Source organism: Saccopteryx leptura, chromosome 5 (assembly GCF_036850995.1).
Source record: "Saccopteryx leptura isolate mSacLep1 chromosome 5, mSacLep1_pri_phased_curated, whole genome shotgun sequence".
Lineage (NCBI taxonomy): Eukaryota > Metazoa > Chordata > Mammalia > Chiroptera > Emballonuridae > Saccopteryx > Saccopteryx leptura.
Genome location: NC_089507.1, coordinates 129,895,324 through 129,917,136, shown reverse-complemented (window position 1 = coordinate 129,917,136; position 21,813 = coordinate 129,895,324). Strand labels below are relative to the sequence as shown.

Here is a 21,813-nt window from a genome sequence, read left to right as displayed (position 1 = left end):
AGATTAGGTGCAGGGGAAGTTGGGTTTGGCTATTGTCCTTGCAGCATTAGTTGATGAGTTGGTGTTAAAAGTGATATGGGAAAGAACAGTAAGTAAAGAGTTTATCAGATAAGGAACAGAAGTGTGTAAGGGATCAATACATCCTTGCTTTTAATTTACTTATTAATTTTGAGATCCCTCTCTAGTATTGCTCTGGATTGACTACTGTCCAGTGGGCTTGAGACAGGGCTACTTCACAGATTACAAAGAGCAAATTACTAGCAATAGATGCCAGAGGGCTGTGTCACTCTAGGTCTTTCAAACTAACAAATAACAGTTCTGTGTGTACATGGACTCAGCAACTAAAAAATCAATCTTCTCTCTGTTACCCCATCAGCCCTTCAGTGAGTGTCCTGTTTCCCACTGTTTGTCCAGCATTCAGAAACTGTGTATTTGGACCTTTTCTGACACATACAATCCTATTTTATCTACTACTATCTCCTGTATATCCTTGAATTCAGTGAAATGATTGTTTTGTTCATTTTTCTCTAAGCATAGATCATTCATTCTTGGATATGGTCATCTTTCCTGCTAGTTTTTGTTTTTTTAACCTGGTGTTCTCTCCCATTCTTCTCTGTTAAACTAAGTGCTAGTCTCCATTTAGGCTGTGACTTCTGTGAAAAAGTTTAATTACAAATAGCAGGAAACTCAACTGATAGTAATTGAAACAAATAAGATATTTATTTATCTCCTGGAAGTTTGGAGGTAAGAAGTCTTAGACTGGTAGAATAGCTTAGCCCTTTCATCATGAATGAGCCTGGCTTTCTTTTATCCTTAATTTATTTTTAATCTTCATGGTTACAGTTGTACCTCTAGGCATTGATTGGATTATGTTCCATACAGAAGGAAGGGAAAAGATAAAGGGCAAAAGCAAAATGCCAAAACTTATACTCTTGACTATTTAGATAAGCCAAGCCAATGATTGTGCTTGCATTTCTTTGGCTGGAAGTGCGTCATATGGCTAAACCCAGGTGTGGAGGATTCTGGGAAGGCATCTCAAGTCTCTAGTGTCTGTTACAGAAATTAAGAAAAAATAAGATGTGAGTGATATTTGTATATCTGATGCACAGCATCCCAATATTCAATTTATAGCTTTTAGGAACTCCAGAAACACTTTTTTGTAGCAATAGTTTTATTTGTAATTTAACCTGTGCTATTATAAATAAAAACAATGCTTTAGTTCTTTGGTTAGATTTGAAATAACTGTGAATTTTATCTTGTCATGTTGTGACTAGCACCTACTTAAATGTTTTTTGTTTTTGTTTTTTAAATAAATGCTCCATTGAGGTTGAATAAAGCAAATGAAGAGAAATTGTCACAAACAAGATGGGTGAGATTCATGATAATGATTTCATGGCGCTTCTTCCTTCCAGTTAATAAGTTAATACCAGCCAGTCCCCATGTATCCTGGGTGAAGTCAGAGCCCTGGTCATTGCAGACTGAGAGAAGTGCTCAGAACTAAGGAAGATACGCAAATAAGAAACATTTAGGAAGGTGTGTGTGGGGGGTGGGCTACTTGAGGAAATAAAACAGCATTGTCTTAAATCCTACTTTAAATTGGTTGTGTGTAAAGAAACATGATTCTCATTAGACAATGATGTGCATTTTATAAGAAGGGGGGGGTTCACAAAATTAAACAATTTGCCTTCAGTTAGACATTGTTGGGTAGGGGAGCTGGGGATGGCAGACAGGTTTAGCCGTTAACTTTCTTCTGGATGAGGATAAAAGACTAAGGGATTTTATGTGGATTAAAGATCAACCAATAGCCAGACTGCTGTTTCTCAATAATTGTTGGAAGGACGTTACTTCAGTGTTCATCAAGGTTATCACTTATGACTATGAGGTAAGTATCCACTTAGGCGGCCATGGCTAGCGATGAAAATATACGAGGTATTAAAATGATGTTGCTTAATGGTTGGCCTAAATATATACTTTGAGATACATTTTCAGAACCAATTTGAGCAAGTGAAATGAAAAGCTTAAAAAAATGCAGCTTTATAAGTAATAAATTTGACATTCTTCAATATTACGAGCAAATAGCTCTCCATTCTACTTACTGCTGTATCAGGTTGAGTATCTTTGGTGAAGATACTTAGAGTGGCTCTTGAATGTTTGGCTTAAAATATCCATGCCTCAATTTTATATTTCAATGTCCCTTAAAAAACACATGTTAATAATTGGGTAGAAACACAAGCAGGTTACTCTTCTTTCCAAACTCTTCATCTCAGTCCTCTGTGTGATGGGGCTACAGCAGTGGGTATTATTTATGTTGGGAGAGAAGAGTGAGAGCCATATTCAGAGTCAGTATTAGAGTATTTTGTTCTTATAAGTTCTTGTATTAACTTCTTGGGGCAGGTGATGATATTCTATTTTATAGTCTTTTAATTTTTTTGCTTGTGTGTTCTTTTGTATAATGCAATAGTATTGCACAATTATGGAGAAGACATTAGATGACTTTTTCTGTTCAAATCATGATACAATGAAAATTGTACTGATCAAAGACTAATGTCGTAGTTTCTAATTCTTTCACTATGAGGAATTCTTTTTAAAATAAGAAACTACTTAATATAATATTTGTATTATAAGTTTTATGGTGGTTGACATGACAAAAACGGTTTTGATTTAAGAAAACTTCAAAATGATTTATAATGTATTAATATATAAAATCTATATGTAGTTGAAATATGATAAGAAATGCATGCACAAAACACATTATTTATTTCACCTACATTCATTGCTTAGTGCTATGAGGATCCATCCAGACTATTAGCATCTTGAAGGCAGAACTGATTTATTTTATTTCTATAGTCTTCATGTACAGTGTAGCACTCATCACTAAATAGACACATAACAGATATTTCAATTTAAGCAGCAAGTGTTTAAACATTTTTAGGCTGCTTTAAATGCAATAAAATTCTGAAAAATCTAGAAACAAGGAAGGTTCTCAAGGTTCCATTTTTATACAATAACAAGCCTATCAAAAATGTTTCTCTTGCCTTTGCAAACATTTTTATTGCTGCTGTATAAAAAATTTCTTAACTGGAAACTTTTATTTAAGAGTTCCATGTAGTCAAAGACACAGACCAGACAGGGTTATGCAGAGAAATATCAAACACAGTGTGCCATGCACTAAAATCCAATTTGGTGATACTATAAAAGTCCCCCATTTTGACCCCATGGAAACAACCTGCAGGGTGAAGCCTGGTTCCATTATCAAACCCTCTTGTGTGAGCAGTAAATATGACCAGGGTGGGTTTCCCTTAAGTTCCAATGACAGATGATGGGCAGAACATGTGACTGGAAGACTTACAGAGAAAGGGTAAATGCCTCCTTCTGTGAAAAAGTTTTACAAGTATTGTTGAACAGCAGAGGGAGGTTGCGGTTACACTGCTGGCAGTAAGGGATGGCAGGAGCGAGGGAACCCCATACTCAAGGTCAGCAAAGCTTTTTTGGTAGTTGAATATGCAAACAGTGACTAAGAACAAGCTGGGATGTAATGAAAAGGGAATTTTTTTTTCCCTTTAATAGTCTTTCCACACTTATTTGGTGGGTCTTATTTATCCTCTGCTCTGACTAAACTCTGGGGGCCCTTATCTGTATACACTCTTAAGAAATACAAAATCTTATCATCACTTGGCATAAATTCCTGAAGTTAAAATATCTTGTCCCTACTGAATTTACTTTCCCTCCTGAAATGAATGGACAAACAAAAACTGGACAAAATATGCAAAATAATTTGGAGTACGTTGGACATTAGGCATGAAGGACAGTGATGACTAAACACTGAAAACAAATGAGGTGAGTCCATGATTATTGTAGTACACTTGAAAGAATTCTCGGGTGGGGTGCAGGGTGGAGGAGCCAGTGAAGAACCCAATGGACTTTCTAAACTGCAGATACAGATCTGAAGAAAGCTGGGCCTTCCTTGGAGTGTGTAACTGTCAAACTTGCCCTCATTCTTTGTCCGTTAGAGTTTAGATTTTTCTTTCCTGGCACTGGTTCTTGTGAAATTTTTTTTGGTTAAGTCATCTCTCTACATGCCTGTCTGTCTCTATAACAGAGAGGAGAGCAGTTGGCCCTGTGAGCTGTCCTCTGGTAGATCTAAGAGGAGATACTGCTTTCAGTCTGGTAAGCCTTTTCTTGCTGTGAGATGAGAGTAATGATTCCAAAGCTGGACTAGAACCTGGAGCTCAACAATGATGAATCTTGCACAAATGTAAAAATCCAGAACAGTGGAAAGAAACAATCTTTTCCATCAATTGTGCTGTGACAACAGAAAATACATAAACAAGAGAAAAACAAAACTTCCACTCATTCCTTGCACTTTATACAAGTCAATTCAAAATGGATTATAGATCAAATTTTAAACCAAAATGAATAAATCCTCTAAAAGACAATGTAAGAGAATTTTTTTTCTTTGCGTTAGGCAAAAATTTCTTAGATATGAGACTAAAGTTGTCCTCTAAAATAAAATATTGATAAATTGGATATCATAAAAATTAAAATCCTCTACTTTTATTAAACACTGTGAAGAAATAAGAAGATAAGCCAATAGACTAAAAGAAAATACTTGCAGTCTTATATTTACTAAATGGCTTATATCTAGATTGTATGAAGAACTCTTAAATCCCAATAGAAAAACAGACATCTTAATTAAAAATGAAAAAGAATTTATACAGATGCTTCACAAAAGGATATACAATTGACATACAAATGTATGAAAAGTAATTAACATAATTAGTGCTTAAAGCAATGCAAATAATGTCTCAGTGAGATACCCCTACTGTCTAAGGGAATGGACAAAATAAAAAAGTGACCATAGCAAATGTTAGTAGAACTTGACAGAACTGGATCTCTTATAGACTGCTGATAGCATGTATCACTTTGAAAAACTGACAGATTCTTGTAAAGTTAAAACATATCTACTATATAACTGAGACATTCTGCTCCTAGCCACTTAACCAAGAGAAAGAAAGCATATATCCATAGAAATACTTGTAAGTGAATGCTCATGGCAGCTTTTATTTGTAATAACCAAAAACAGAGAACAACTCAGATGTCCATAAGTTCATAGTGGATAAACAAATTATGGTGTGTACATAAAATAAAATATTACTGAGCCACAAAATAGAATGGACTATTGTTATACACTATAACATTGCTTCATCTCAAAATAATTATGCTGAGTGAAAGAAGCCAGATTCAAAATACTATGTATATACTAGATAATTTCACTTACATAAAATTATTTTAAAAATTCAAACTAATATATAGAGATGGTACTACTAATCTATAAATCAGTAGTTGCTTGTGGGCTAGGTGGGAGACTTGGAGGAATGAGATAAAGCTGGGAGTGATGACTTGGTCAAAAGACTTTCCCCTTAAAGCCCAGCCTTTTGTTATTCCATCCCTGTGGCCTCAGCTCCAGTCCAGAGATGTCAAGGCTGGATGTTGTGGAACAGTTTGAAGAATTGTTCTACCTCAAATATTAGTAGTATCTCCGCCGTGAAAACCTGCTTTTGAGTCTGAGCTGAAACATCCATTTTAATGTCACAATGCAGTCATCTATGCAATTTGAAATAAATGGAGACCACATACCATGTTCACAGATCAGAAGAATTAACACAGTTAAAGAGGCCTTATTACCTAAAACAATGTATAAATTTAATGCAATCCCCATTAAAATCCCAATGTCATTTTTTAAAGAAATAGAAGAAAAAAATCTCCAGATTTTCTATGGAACCATAAAAGATGTTGAATAGTCAAAGTAACCTTAAGAAAAAAGAATGTCAAAGGTATAACACTATACAGAGCCACAATAATCAAAACAGCATGGTACTGGCAGAATAACAGGAATACCGACCAGTGGAACAGAATAGATAGCCCAGAAACCAAACCATGTAGATATGGACAAATAATCTTTGACAAAGAAGCCAGAAACACACAATGGAGAAAAAAAAAGCCTCTTCAGTAAATGGTGCTAGAAAAATTGGCAAGCCACATGCACAAGAATGAAACTTGATTATAGTTTGTTTCCATGCACAAAAATTAATTCAAACTGGATCAAAGATCTAAATATAAGATCTAAAACAATAGATTACAGAGAGGAAAACATAGGGACTAAACTTATGGATCTTGGTTATAGAGATTATTTTATGAATTTGACCCCAAAGGCAAGGGAAATAAAAGCAAAAAATAAACAAATGGGACTATATTAAACTAAAAAGCTCTGCATAACAATAGAAACAAACAACAACAACAAAAAAAATCCAAAAATCCAAAAAGCAGCCATCCAAATGGGAGTTGATATTCACAAACAACAGCTCCAACAAGGGGTTAATATCCAATATATATAAAGAACTCACAAAACTCAATAATAAGCAAGCAAACAATCCAATTAAAAAGTGAAAAGAGGACCTGAACAGACACTTCTCCCAAGAGGACATACAAACATCAAATAGATATATGTAAAGATGCTCATTTTTGCTAGCTACTAGAGAAATGCAAATCAAAACTAAAATGAGATACTACCTCACATCTGTTAGATTGGCTATTATCAAAACAGGTAATAACAAGTGTTGGAGAGGCTGTGGAGAAAAAGGAACTCTCATTTACTGCTGGTGGGAATGTAAACTGGTACAGCCACTATGGAAGATAGTGTGGCGGTTCCTCAAAATATTAAGACCAGAACTAACATATGACCCAGCAATTCCTCTCCTGGGTATATACCCCCCAAACTAAAAATCATTGGCATGCAAAGACACATGCACCCCCATGTTCACTGCAGCAATATTCATAGTGGCCAAGATGTGGAAACAACCAAAGTGTCCTTTGATAGAGGACTGGATAAAGAAGATGTGGTACATATATACAATGGAGTACTACTCAGCCATAAGAAATGATGACATATTGCCATTTACAACAACATGGATGAACCTTGAGAACATTATGCTAAGTGAAATAAGTAAAGCAGAAAAAGCTAAGAACTGCCTATGGGACATAAACATGATATTCATGGACATAGATAAAAGTGAAGTGGTTGCCAGAAGGAGGGGAGTGAAGGGTGGGGATAAAGAAGGCCAAATACATGGTGACAGAAAATGATTTGACTTTGGGTGATAGGGCACACAATACAATCAACAGTTCAAATGCCATAAAGATGTTTACCTGATATCTATATATTCTTATTGACCAATTTCATCTCATTAAATTTAATTTCTAAAAAAAATGACACTGAGACAATAAAATCTATTCTCAGGAAATTAGTATGGAATGTGATTCAAATGTGAATCAAATACGTTTAGAGGTTTTATTTAGGTCTAGCCCACCCTCTTCCTGCATATGATATTTTAGAGAAATTTGGTTGGACATCTTAAAACCACAAAATTAAAGAAGTTGAACCATAATTAAAATTATTAATTAAAGCCTTTATTACAGTCCTTGGTGATGGTTACAAAATGTTAATGCCTTATGTTTAGAACCTACTGATTTCTTCTGTGCTATTTAATTATAACATCTAATTTTTTATCCTTAGATATCAGTGTAACTCTGTACTTCACCTTCCTGCCATAAATGATTTTTTTTCCATGACGTACTTGCCCTAGGCCACCAAAACATTATTGGGAACTAGGAGTAAGTAGCAAAACTTATCTGGTTTGGTATTTAAGTTTCCTCTCTTTTCTGATAACAAATGGTGAAATGACAGAAAGGCAGGGAGAATATAATTTCCACTTTTGAAATGCTGTTTTTCTCTTAGATTTACATTTAAAAATTTGATATATATTTTTTAAAAGAATTTGTTGAATGATTGATGCTGTATCTTCAGTAGCACTAGTAACACCTGACATCTGAAGGGAAACCACTTTATTTTCTCATTTCTATAATCTGTTATTTTCTCCCCCAGCCCCCTTCTTAGTGATTAAAAGGTCTCATAAAATATAATTTTCACTTTAAGACTTTTTTCTGTTTTCTCATGACATCTGTGAAATATCACTTTTTAAGAAAATTGGACATTTTGGCCCACCTCCTTGAGAAATACAAGGTTCATAGGCATTATAACGGTTTTATGATTCACCTCCAAGATGAAATTTAAGATGTTGAGTTTAAATGAACAATGTATGATTAGACTTTAGTTACCTTAGAAAATTGCCCTTTTCTCCTAGAGTATCAAAAAATAAGAAAGATCAGTCTGTGTGTTCTCACTGCTGTTTCTGTGATCAAACTTGAGGGGAAGCAATGATAATATATACTGTTCATATTTTTGGATTTCACATCTCTTGGTTACATTGAGATAAAAAAAATTTAAAGCAGTGCAAAACTTATATTTTGAGAGTTTATCTATGTAGGTGAGATTTAGCATGACATATTTTATCATTCAGGTCTGGCAATTGGAAAAGATAATTTTTCTCAAAAAGATATGCTTGTAGGATAACTGAATAATTTCTGTTAAAAGTATTTTTGTAGATATTTAAACTGAATTATTCTGTCTGCAAGTTATAGGCTTAAATTTTTATATCTTCATTAATAAAAATGTTTATTTACATTTATACTTCTGAATGTGCTATGCTTTTAGACAATAGTGCTGACCTTCAGCCTAATAGTACAAATTTAGAGACTTGAAGAGTGTATGAAATACCTTAACATAAGTGAATTGTATAACTGTAGTCATTCAGAGCTAAATACACGTTAGAAGTGATGAGGAAGCATTGTGGTTTTTAAAAGTTTTTGGAAATGTTACTGTTCATTATACACAACAAAAAACATTTATTTCTGGATTTCTTTTGTATATGAAAGTGTGGTTTTAGCACTTTACCAGAAATAATAAAATTATGAGTGTGTAGTGAATCTTTACAACATGTCAGAATATCTTGGCCACGTTTTTGATAAAGTTTCTACTACATTATTTATTCAGTTACCGGTTTGGATATTTTTTTAAAAAAGAAACAATATGTAAACATATTTCTGTTCCTCGTGAGAGGCATAAAGCCACATCTCCCATGCCACGGTGGACTATTTACTAAAAATGCAAATTCTTAATTTTCATTTCTAAACTTTTAAAGGAAGTATCTTTCTTTTACAATGACATTTGTAAGGTAATTCTGAAAAATAAAATATATTGAGGTTTATGTTGCTTATCCTCATTTTTCTTTTAAGCTATTACTATAAAATTATAATTTTTAAAATTTATATTTTTAGCATTTCTCCCATACTTTTTACCTGTACAGAATTTTACTAATATGCACTTATAGCTAGCTGTTTTCTCTATAATGTACATTTTTATTTTATTCAATTTTACATGAGACTTCAGCAAATGTTGAAATTCTCAGTAGATATTTTTTTGTGTTTTTTATTTTTCTTTTTTATTTTTCCGCATTTAGAAGCGGTGAGGAAGTCAGATAGACTCCCACATGCGCCTGACCAGAATCCACCTGGCATGCCCACCAGGGGGCGATGCTCTGCCCATCTGGTGCATTGCTCCATTGCAGTCAGAGCCATTCTAGCGCCTGAAGCGGAGGCAATGGAGTCTTTCTCAGCACCCAGGCCAACTTTGTTCCAATGGAGCTTTGGCTGCTGGAGGGGAAGAGAGAGAGAGGAAGGAGAGGGGGAAGGGTGGAGAAGCAGATGGCCACTTCTCCTGTGTGCCCTGACTAGGAATCAAACCCAGAACTTCCACAAGCTGAGCCAACGCTCTAACACTGAGCCAACTGGCCAGAGCCTATTGTTTTGTTTTGTTTTTAAAGAAAAATATTGTTATAGGTAATTGAGAAATAACTCTGGTCCTACCTTGGTAATAAATATAAAAATTATTATATATGTTTTATTAAATTGGTGTATTATTGGTAACAGCAGGGTTGCAGTGGTGAGAACAAATGAATTGATTATATTTGATGTCTTTCTCCTTTACCATTATTAACAACTACTTTAATACTTTCTTTGCACTTTCTCAAAATTCAGCCCCTCAATTTTAAATATTTCATTCTTGATATCCAATCTGTTCCATTCATTTTCTTTGACCTCACAGAGAACTCTAATCCAGTGATCATGCTAGTATTTCTATCGATCATTACTCCATTTTTTTAAACTTCTCTACTACTCAACACTAGATTTCAGAATCTATTATTAAACCCAACTGTTCAACTGTTGTTTCTGCTCTGAGAAGCTAAATGTTTCTGGAGCAAATCACACACTTGATAGATTAATTTTAGTTTAACTTAATTATCATAAAACTCAAACAGGCACTCAGAACTACTCAGCAATGCTCCTATGAGGCTCACACACAATCACACACACATATATATAATTCATATATGTACATAAAATAAAGAAATCAAGAAAATGAGATGATAGGGAAAGTATTATTTCTTTGGTATATAGAAATAGATGTTTTGTGAGAAACATAGGAGGCAAGTTGGGTTGAGGGCAAGATAATGAATTCAGTTTTGTATAGATTTCAAAGTAACTTTGTAACATCTTAGAGGAAATTTAGGCACTTGTTCTCTGTATCTGAAATGCAGAAGAGAGTTCTGGATGAAAAATGTCAATCTAGCAAATATTGGTGATGGCCCTGGCTGATTGGCTCAGCCTGGCGTGTGGAAATCCTGGGTTCAATTCCTGGCCAGGGAACACAGGAGAAGTGACCATTTGCTCCCCCCACCCTTTTCTGTCTCTCTTCTCCATACTGCAGCCATGGCTTGAAACGGTTCGAGCAATTGGCCCTGGGGGCAGAGTACAGCTCCATGGCCTTGCCTCAGGTCTTAAAATAGTAGAATTGCTGAGCATAAGAGCAGCAGCTACAGATGGGCAGAGCATGACCCGGTAGGGGGCTGCTATGTGGATCTTGGTTGGGGTGCATGCAGGAGTCTGTCTCTTTGCCTCCCTCCCTCTCACTAAAATAAAAAATGAAGTAAAATAAAAAAGAAAATACTGGTGAATCTAGAAATAGAGCATATAATGGGAAAGAAAGAAGTAGAACTGAACCTTGCTAAACTTTAACAGCTAAAGACAGTGAGAGTGGATGAGCCTGCAAAGGTGAGGTAAGAATGTAAACAAATCACTGGAACAGTGGCTTGTCATCGAAAGAATGACTTTGGAAGGGAAGAAGGTTCATCAGTGTAGAATGATGTGGAGATGTAAAATATAATAAAACTCTAATACTAAATTTTGTCTTATGGACAATTGAGAGTGAGGTCATTGTTGACCTGAGGTTCAGAGTAGTTTTGATGAGCTGTGGAAGTCAGATAGAATGGGTGTAGGAATTGGAAGTGAGGAATGGAGACAGATGCAGGATGTTTTCTCAAGAAATGATGCCGTGAAGGGGAAACATGAGAGAAGGTGGGGCAGTATGTAGAAAAGGCAGGGAGTTGAGATTTTTGTTCCCATTTTTACTTTAAGAGAGATTGAGCAATCAAATACAGTAATACCTCAGTTTTTGTTGACTTTGGTTATTGTCGGTTTTGGTTTTCTTCAATTGTTTTCCGTGAAAAATTTGTCTAGGTTTTCATCGGTGTGCCCATGTGACCTCGCTGCTAATTTTGCGAAAACAAAGGGTACCCCTCATGTTCTCCTGCTCAGTGTGGCATAGTTTCTCACTGTGTGAGCATCACCCCACGCATTTAGCCAAACAATTTCATTGTTTTTCAGTATTTTTGTGCTTTTTTTTAATTGATTACACATGCTAATACTACAATTACATGTATGTGATTACTGCATACAGTAATTGGATTTACATTGATTCATATGGAAATCATTGCCTTGGTTTTTATTGGTTTTGGATTTCACCAATTGTTTTTGGACAGATTGTCAACAAAAACCGAGGCATTACTATAGAAGCATAGCTTAATTAATAGTATCAACTCATCTGAATTCCAATTTATTATACCTTTTTTAAGTAAAAAATGTTTATGGGGATTATATTGTTCCTGACTTTTGGCTCTTTTAACTACTAATTGAGTCTTTCTAGAAACTCTAGTATTAATTAATAAATTGGTTCAGAGGTTTGTTAATATTTACATGTTTAGTTAATTTGAATCACATTTTGAGAAACTTTTGAGTAAATTAACATAATACAGTTTGTAGAATTTACAAATAAACAAGTTATAGACTGTGGAACAAGGTGTCTGCACATAGATTTTATTGACTCAAACCAGTATATTGGTTTGGTTCATCAGTTAATAAGAGAATTAAATATAATAGTTGCTTTTTTGTATAGCTCTTGCCTTATGCTTTTGTGTATTGCTAAAAGAAGAAAGGCTATTATCATTTTTTTACAGATAAAAGAAGGAAGGTTCAGATAATTGTGTTTAAATTTACTTTAGAAATATTAACACCAACATAAGAATAAATAGTGTAAAGAAAGTTTGTGAAGGCAGATTAAAGAATTACTGATACTTGCCACTTTTGTTTCATCTATGCTGTCTCTCCCTACATCCTCATTATATTAAAATTAAAATTTTTTCAAATAGAGTTGAAATTCAATATTTAATTAGTTTCAGATATACTCATAAAGATTTAACATTATATAACTTACAAAGCAATCCCATGATAAGTCCAGTACCTACCTGGCACCATACATAGTTATTTCAATATTCCCTATGCTGTATTTTACATGCCCATGACTATTCTGTAACTGTCAATTTTTATTTCTTAGCCCATTTACCTTTACACACATCCCCTAATCCCCTCCCATCTGGCAACCATTTTGTTATTGGTATATATGAGCTTGTTTCTGCTTTGTTTGTTCATTTACTTTGTATTTTAAATTCTACATATGAGTAAAATCATATGGTATTTGTCTTACACTGTCTCACATATTTCACGTAGCATAATGTTCCTTCTTGGCCCATCCATGTTGTTGCAAATCGTAAAATTTTATTATTTTCCATGGTCAATTAGTATTCCATTTTATATGTATACCACATCTTCTTTATCCAATCATTTATCAATGAACACTTAGGTTGTTTTCATATTTTGGATATTGTATATGAAATGTCCTTTGTCTCTTGTTATAGTCTACACTTGATCTTAGCCAAAAGGCCAAGAAGCGATGTCTCTTGTTATATTCTCTGTTTTAAAGTTTATTTTGTCTGAGATAAGTACTGTTACCTCAGCCTTTTTGAAATTTACACTTGCATGAATTATCTTTTTCCATTCATTTACTTTCAGTCTATGTGTGCCTTTTGATTTGAAGCCACCACACTTTTCTTTCCTATGGTTCATAGAATTTAAATGCCTTGTGGAAGGCTACAAAATTAGCATGATTTTCAAGGCTCCCTTATGGGTGAAGTGCTAAATGAGTCACTGAGAATACAGAACAAAAAATATCTGGTCCTTTTCGATAACATCACCACCACCACTGTCACCACCAAATATTTTATAGACTTTGTTTTATAAGAATTGATTTAATTAATTGTTACAATTCCATGAGGTTATATCCATGTTACAGATATGGAAGCTGAGTTACAGTGAAGACAAGTGACTTTGCCTAAGGGTGGTAAAGCTGGATTCTAACCCAGATGATCTGGCTCCAGAACTGATATTGTTTGATAGAGACAACAATTAATAAATAATTTGGAATGATTAGTGATGTGATAAAAGGATACAGAAGGTACAACCTTTCAGTCTCACTGGTTAGCCAACATCCTCTTACCTATCTTTTTATCTCTACCTACAGATGTAACATTCCACAAAGAGAGCAAAGATTTATGATAGCACCAGCTTCATTTAGAACAGTGGCCCAACTGAATCTGTCTCTGATATAGTCTGTTTAGCCAAGTCAGAATGAAAGTGGAGATAATTTGGAAGTTAATGACAGACTTTAGCCTGCTTGTGTTTAAGAAGCTGATACCCAAATGATGTATACAATTGAACATGTTAGTGTAAGTTGACAGGGTCAGCCACTGACAAGCCTTTCAACCTTGTTTCAACCATGCTAAATTCAAATGAGTTAGCTTACTTTCAATTACATAATAACTTGGTCATTAATAAGCATGCTTTTTTTAAAATTTGGAGTAGAAATAATTGCATTGGGAAGAAGACAATCCTCTTGATTCATTTTTTGTTTCTCACTTATATTTATATATTATCTGGCATATCATTATATTAATAAATTATGTAATTAGTGATTTTCATGTGTGCACTACAGACTTAAATGGCAGCTTTGTTACTTTATAATTCAAAGGTAAGTGGATAGAAATGCAAACTTACAGCTGTGGTGCTAATAGGAAGAGGAAGAGGAAAAGAGGAAGGAAGGAAAATGAAATGAATAGGTGGTTGAATAAAATATTTTCTTCATTGTTAAGAAACATGACTTTGTTTGGGGTGGAGGGTGCGTGATATGATGTGTTGATGGTGTTATATTGATTTGTATACTTAAAACCTGTGTGTTTTTGTGAGCCATGTCATCCTAATAAATAAATAATAAATAAACTTATTTAAAAAAGAATCATTATACTTTGAATCAGACATTGGATAGTTGAAAACTATCACTTACAAATGAAATTCTTCTTAGAGTGATCAGTTGATGTTAGAATTTGTATCTCTTGATTTCAAGTCTAGAATTGTGCAATGACATCATTTTTATTTTGCCAGTTATATATTTTTTTCATAAGTGCAAGCAAAATCTTACATTTAAAGAGAATTTTGAAAGACAGTTACCTAAAAGGGAGCTCTCATATGACTGCCATCTGATTTTGCAACTAAAACTTTGCAGGCCTGATGGGAGATTCACATGAAATATGCAAAGTGATGAAAAACAAGAACCTACAACTATAACTACTCTCTTTGCAGCAAAGCTGTCATTTAAAATTGAAGGAGAAATAAAGGCTTTCCAGACAAAAACAAACAACCCCCCAAACATACAACAACAAAAAACACTAAACAAGTTCATCACCACTAAACCAGTATAACAAGAAATGTTAAAGGGATTTCTTTAAGAAAAAAAAAGGAAAAAAAAAAAAGAGGACCATAAAAATGAACATTAAAATGTCAATAACTACATACCTGTTAATAATCACTTAAGCCTGATCAGGTGGTGGCACAGTGGATAGAGCGTCAGACTGGACATGGATGACCCAGGTTCAAAACCTTGAGTTCTCCAGCTTGAGCGCAGGCTCACCAGCTTGAGCGTGGGATCATAGACATGACCCCATGGTTGCTGGCTTGAGCCCAAATGTCAGTGGCTTGAAGCCCAAGGTTGCTGGCTTGAGCCCAAGTTCACTGGCTTGAGCAAGAGGTCACTCACTCTGTTACAGCCTCCCAATCAAGGCACATATGAGAAAGCAATCAGTAAACAACTAAGGAGACTAAAGAGCCAGAACAAAGAACTGATGCTTCTAATTTCTCTCCCTTTCTTTCTGTCTGTCCCTATCTGTCCCTCTCTCTCTGTCTCTGTCACAGAAAAAAAAAATTACTTTAAATGTAAATAATTAAATGCTCTAATTGAAAGACATAGGGTAGCTGAATGGATAAAAAAATAAGACCCATTTATATGCTGTCGACAAGACAACCAATTTAGATCAAAAGACACATGCAGACTGAATGTAAAGTATGGAAAACGATATAGGATGAAAAGAGATATTTCATGTAAATGGCAGCAGAAAAGTGAGGTATCAATATTTATATCAGACAAAATAGACTTTAAAACAAAGGCTGTAATAAGAGACAAAGAGAGACATTGAATAATGATATATAATTGATCCTAAAAGAAGATATAACCCTTGTAAACATTTATGTACCCAACACAGAAGCATATAAATATATAAAGCAAATATTGATGGACATAAACAGAGAGATTGGCAATGATACAGTCATTGTAGAAAACTTTTTTTTTAATTTTATTTTTATTTTATTTATTCATTTTAGAAAGAAGAAAGAGAGGGAGAGGGAGAGAAAGGAGAGAGATAGAGAGAGAAGGGGGGAGGAGCAGGAAGCATCAACTCCCATATGTGCCTTGACCAGGCTAGCCCAGGGTTTTGAACCGGCGACCTCAGCATTTCCAGGTTGACGCTTTATCCACTGTGCCACCACAGGTCAGGCCATTGTAGAAAACTTTAACACTCCATTTATAGATAGATCTTTCAGACAGAAAATCAACAGTGACCTTAAATGACACTTTAGCCCAGATGGATTTAATTGATATCTTCAGAGCATTTCACTTCAAAGCTGCAGAATATCCATTTTTTTTCAAGTGCATGTAGAACATTTTCCAAGATAGGTCACATGTTAGGGAGAAAATAAGTCTCAATAAATATAAGAAGATTAAAATCATATCAATCATTCTAACTACAATGGTATAAAAAATCAATTATAAGAAAAACTAAAAAACACACAAACACATGGAAGCTAAATAACATGTTACTAAACAATGAGTAGGTTAGCAATGAGATCAAGGAAGAAATCTAAAGTTACCTTGAAACAAATGAAAATGAAAACATTACAGTCCTAAATATATGGGACACAGTGAAATCAGTCATAAAGAAGAAATTCACAGCAATACCGGTGTACATTTAGAAACAAACAAAGAATCTCAAACGACATAATGGTACACTTAAAGAAACTAGAAATAAAACAATAAACCTCCAAGTGAGTAGAATGAAGAAAATAATAAAGATAAGGATGGAAATAAAATATAATCTAAAAAAAAAAATTAAAGAAACCAGGAGCTGGTTCTTTGAAAAGATCAGCAAGATTGACAGAACTTTAACCAGACTCACCAAGAAAAAAGAGAGGACCAAAGTAATTACAAGTGCCTGAGGAGAGTCTGAGGAGAAAAAGGAACCCTCATCCACTGTTGGTGGGAGTGTAAAGTAGTACAACCACTATGGAAGAAAATATGGTGGTTCCTCAAAAAACTGAGAATAGAGCCTCCATATGACCTAGCAATCCCTCTTCTGGGTATGTACCCCCAAAACTCGAAAAGTGGGTACATAAAGACACATGCAGCCCCTTGTTCATCACAACATTGTTCATAGTGGTCAATACATGGAAACAACCAAAAAGCCCTTCAATAGAAGATTGGATAAAGAAGATGTGGTACATATCTACTATGGAATACTACTCAGCCATAAAAAGTGATGACATAGGATCATTTACGACAACATAGATGGACCCTGATAACATTATACTCAGTGAAATAAATAAATCAGAAAAAACTAAGAACTGTATGATTCCATACATAGATGGGACACAAAATTGAGATTCATGTACATAGATAAGAGTGCAGTAGTTACCAGGGGGAAGGGAAAGAGGGAGAGAGGGGCTTGGAGGAAGGGGGGTATAAAGAAAACCAAATGAAGGGTGATGGAGGATGAATCAATTTTGGGTGATGGGTATACAACATAATAGACTGTCCAGATGATGTGGAGTTGTTTTCTCTAAATCTGTGGACTCTGGTTGACTAATGTCACCTTGTTAAATTTAATTGTCTAAATAAATAAAAGAATAAAATAAAATAAAAAATGAAAGAGGAGAAGTAACAACTGACACCACAGAAATACAAAGGTTTTACAAAGATTATATTGTGAACAACTATATGCAAACAAATTAGACAATATGGACAAAATAGATAAATTCCTAGAAATATTCAGTCTTCTAAAACAATCAGTAAGAATTAAAAAATTGTATAGACTGATTACAACTAATGAAATTGAGGCAATAATAAAAAACTCTGAACATGTAGAAGTCTTGGACCAATGGCTTCACATGTAAATTTTACCAAACAGTTAACAATAACAAAAACAACAACAAAACAACTAACACCTACCCTTCTCAAACTATTCCAAAAGTTCAAGAAGAGGGAAGACTCCCAAGCTGTATTTACAAGTCCAGCATTATTCTAATTCTAAAACCTGATAAAGACATTACAAAGAAAAAAAATTATAAGCCTGTATCCTTTATGAACAAAAATGTAAAACTCTTCAACAAAACATTAGCAAACCAAATTCAGTAATTCATTAAAAAAAGCATACACCAAGATCCAGTGAAATTTATTTCAGGGTTGTAAGATTGGTTCAATATTTGCAAAGCAATTAATCTGATACACCACATAAACAAAATGAAAGGTAAACATTACATAAGCATATCAATAGATGCATACAAAGAACTTCACAAAATCTAAAAATCTTTTTTTTTTCTTTTTTTTCTTTCTTCCATGTCCCCCTAATCACAATACAGACTAGGCAGAGAGCCAAGGTGGAGGTGTCTATGGGGTGGGTTTACTCTGCCTCCTTTCTGTACAATCAGTGTAATAACACAGCCTGCAATAAGCACCAGGAGGTGTCAAAAATCATTTTTGATAAAAATTCAGGAAAGTGGGCATTGAGGGAATAAATCATGAACATAATAAATGCTTTGTTTGGAAAACCCATAGCTAACATTATTCTCAATTGGGAAGAACTAACAACATTTGCCTTAAGATCAGGAAACAGGAAAGGAATGTCTACTTTTATCACTCTTATTCAACATAGTATTGGTAACCCACACCACAGTGATCAAGCAAAAAGAAGACTGGAAAGAAAGAAGTAAAACTGTCATTATTTGCAGATGATATGATACCATACATAGAGAAGCCCAAAGATTCCACCAAAAAACTACTAGAACTGATAAATGAATTCAGTAAAGTGGCAGGATACAAAATAAATATTCAGAAATTAATTTTATTTTAATACACCAATTATGACTACCAAAAAGAGAACCATAAAAAACAATTTATTTACAAATTGCATCAAAAATACCTAGAGCCTAACCTGTGGTAGTACAGTAGATAAAGCATCACCCTAGAACACCGAGGCCACTGGTTCAAATCCTTGAGCTTGCCCGGTCAAGGCACATACAGAAAGCAACTATTTTGAGTTGATGCTTCCTGCTTCTTTTCACTCTTTCTCCTTTCTACAAACAAACAAACAAAAAAAAACAAATAAATAAATAGAAATTTAAAAAAGGAAAAAGAATATCATTTTAAAAATACTAGAAATAAATTTAACCAATTAGGTAATAAAAACTGTACTCTGAAAATTATAAGACATTGAAGAAAGAAATTGAAGAGGATACAAATAAATAGAAGCATATACCATGCTCATGGGTAAGAAGAATTAGTATTGCTAAAATGTTCATACTATCCAAAGCAATCTATAGATTCAAAGCAACTCCTATCACAATATTATGGTACCATATATTTCACAGAAGTAGAACGAATAATCTAAAATTTATGTAGTATTACAAAAGACCTTGAAGAGCTGCAGCAATCTTGGGAAAGAAGAGCAAATTGAGATGTATAACATGACTTGATATCAAACTATGACAAGGCAGTCATAATCAAAATAATATGGTGCTGGCATAAAAACAGTTATATAGACCAATAAACAGAACAGAGAAACCAGAAATAAACCTATAACTTTATGGTCAATTAGTACACAACAAAGGAGGCAAGAACATACAATGGGATAACGACAGACTATTCAATAAATGGTGCTGGGAAAATTAGACATATACATGCAAAAAAAATTAAAACTAGACCAGATTCTTACACCATATATAAAAATAAACTCAGAATAAATTAAAGACTTATTGTAAGACTCAGAACCATGACATTCTTAGAAGAAAACATTGACAGTTAAGTCTCTTATATTTCCTTTAGCAATATCTTTTCTGATATATTTCCTCGGGTGACAGAAACAAAATATGAAATAAACAAATGGAACTACACTGAAAAGTTTTTACACAGCAAGGGGAACCATTAACAGAACATAAAAACAACCTACTGAGTGAGAGAACATATTTGCCAATGGTACGTCTCATAAGGGGTTAATATTAAAAATTTATAAAGAACTCACAGAACTCAACATAAAAACAATCCAATTCAAAATGGGCAGTTGACCTACATACATAGACAATTGAACAAAGAAGACATACAGATGGCCAAGAGACATATGAAAAGATGCTCAACATTACTAATCATCAGAGAAATGCAAATTAAAACCACAGTGAGATACCACCTCATACCTGTGAGAATGGCTATCTCAATAAATTAACAAACAAGTGTTGATGGGACTGCAGATTGGTGCAGTCACTGTGGAAAACAGTATGGAGGTTCCACAAAAATTTAAAAATGAAACTGCCTATGGTTCAGAATTCCACTTCTGGGTATATATTTAAGTCTTTATTATTTCTTTCTTTCTTTCTTTCTTTCTTTCTTTCTTTCTTTCTTTCTTTCTTTCTTTCTTTCTTTCTTTCTTTCTTTCTTTCTTTCTTTCTTTCTTTCTTTCTTTCTTAAAGAGACAGAGAATGAGTCAGAGCAAGGGATAGACAGGGACAGACAGACAGGAATGGAGAGAGATGAGAAGCATCAATCATTAGTTTTTCATTGCGCTTGCAACACGTTAGTTGTTCATTGATTGCTTTCTCATATGTGCCTTGACCGCGGGCCCTCATCAGACTGAGTAACCCCTTGTTGGACCCAGCGACCTTGGGTTCAAGCTGGTAGACTTTTGCTCAAACCAGATGAGCCCACGCTCAAGGAGGCGACCTCGGGGTCTCGAACCTGGGTCCTCTGCATCCCAGTCCGACGCTCTATCCACTGCGCCACCGCCTGGTCAGGCCTGGGTATATATTTAAAGTAACCCAAACACTAATTAGAAAGAATATATGCACTCGTATGTTTACTGTAGCAGTATTTACAATAGCCAAGACCTGGAAGCAACTTAAGTGCCTATCAATAGATGAGTAGATAAAAAGTGATTGATTATATATATATCTGCAATGGAATATTACTCAGCTACAAAAAGGAATAAAATATTATCATTTGCAACAGCATGGATGGACCTAGAGATGGTATTATGTTGAGTTAAATAAGTCATAGGAAGAAAAGTATCATATGATTTCACTTATATATGAAATCTAAAAACAGTATAAGTGAACAACCATAATAGAAAGAGACTCAGATACAGCGAATAGATTGATGGTTGCCAGAGGGACAAGGGGTTGGGGGGTTGGGTGACAAAGGTGAAGGGATTGAGGAGTGGAGAATGGTAGTTATAAAATAGGCACAGGTATGTAAAAGTACAGGATAGGGAATATAGCCAAAAGTATTGTAATAGCTATGTGTGGTGCTAGGTGGGTACTGGAAATATGAGGGGATCACTTTGTAAAGTATATGATTGTCTAACCACTGTGTGTACACATGAAACCAATACAAAATCATATTGAATGTCATCTGTAATCGAACCATAAAATAAAAAAAATAATAAAAAGAACACTAAGATTTTGCCCTCTGTCTACAAAAACGAACCCCTTTCTTTTAAAGAAAACAGTAGTAACAGGCTGATATATATGTTTTAAAGCTTGAATTTTAAATATGCAGTCAGCTGTGGTAGAATCATTTTCAGGAAGAAAAATGACCCATAGGTAGAATATATTTCTCATAAAACAAATAAAAAAGTATTTTATAGAGTAAATATCACTATTGTATATTAAATATAAGTCCTTCTTGAGAAATATACTCTGTTCTTAGAAATCAGTGTAATGTCACAATGAGTTTATCAGAACTTCTTTGTTTATTTACATGTTTGTTTTAATGCATGATCTTTGAAAAAAACTGTATCTTTAAGAAAAACAACAACAAAGCAAAACCTCTTTATGACTGACAACCAAAAGGCAGTTCCTTGGTTTGGCATTGAGAGTGTGCCAGGGGGAAATTAGGCTGCTTTTGACTGATGAGCTGTTTTAGAGGTACATTGTACTCTAAATTGCTTCCACATTTATTTTGTAAATGGGTATGGAAGG

The 21,813-nt window shown here is 34.3% G+C and overlaps 1 non-coding gene across 1 annotated transcript; it reads right to left on the bottom strand.

Annotated features, from left to right (window-relative positions):
• Positions 1-18,182: 18,182 nt before the first annotated feature.
• LOC136407400 (small nucleolar RNA SNORA51) lies at positions 18,183-18,312 on the bottom strand. Its single transcript, XR_010751940.1, has one exon. It is a non-coding gene; the product is annotated as a small nucleolar RNA SNORA51 (small nucleolar RNA).
• Between the last annotated feature and the right edge of the window lie 3,501 nt (positions 18,313-21,813).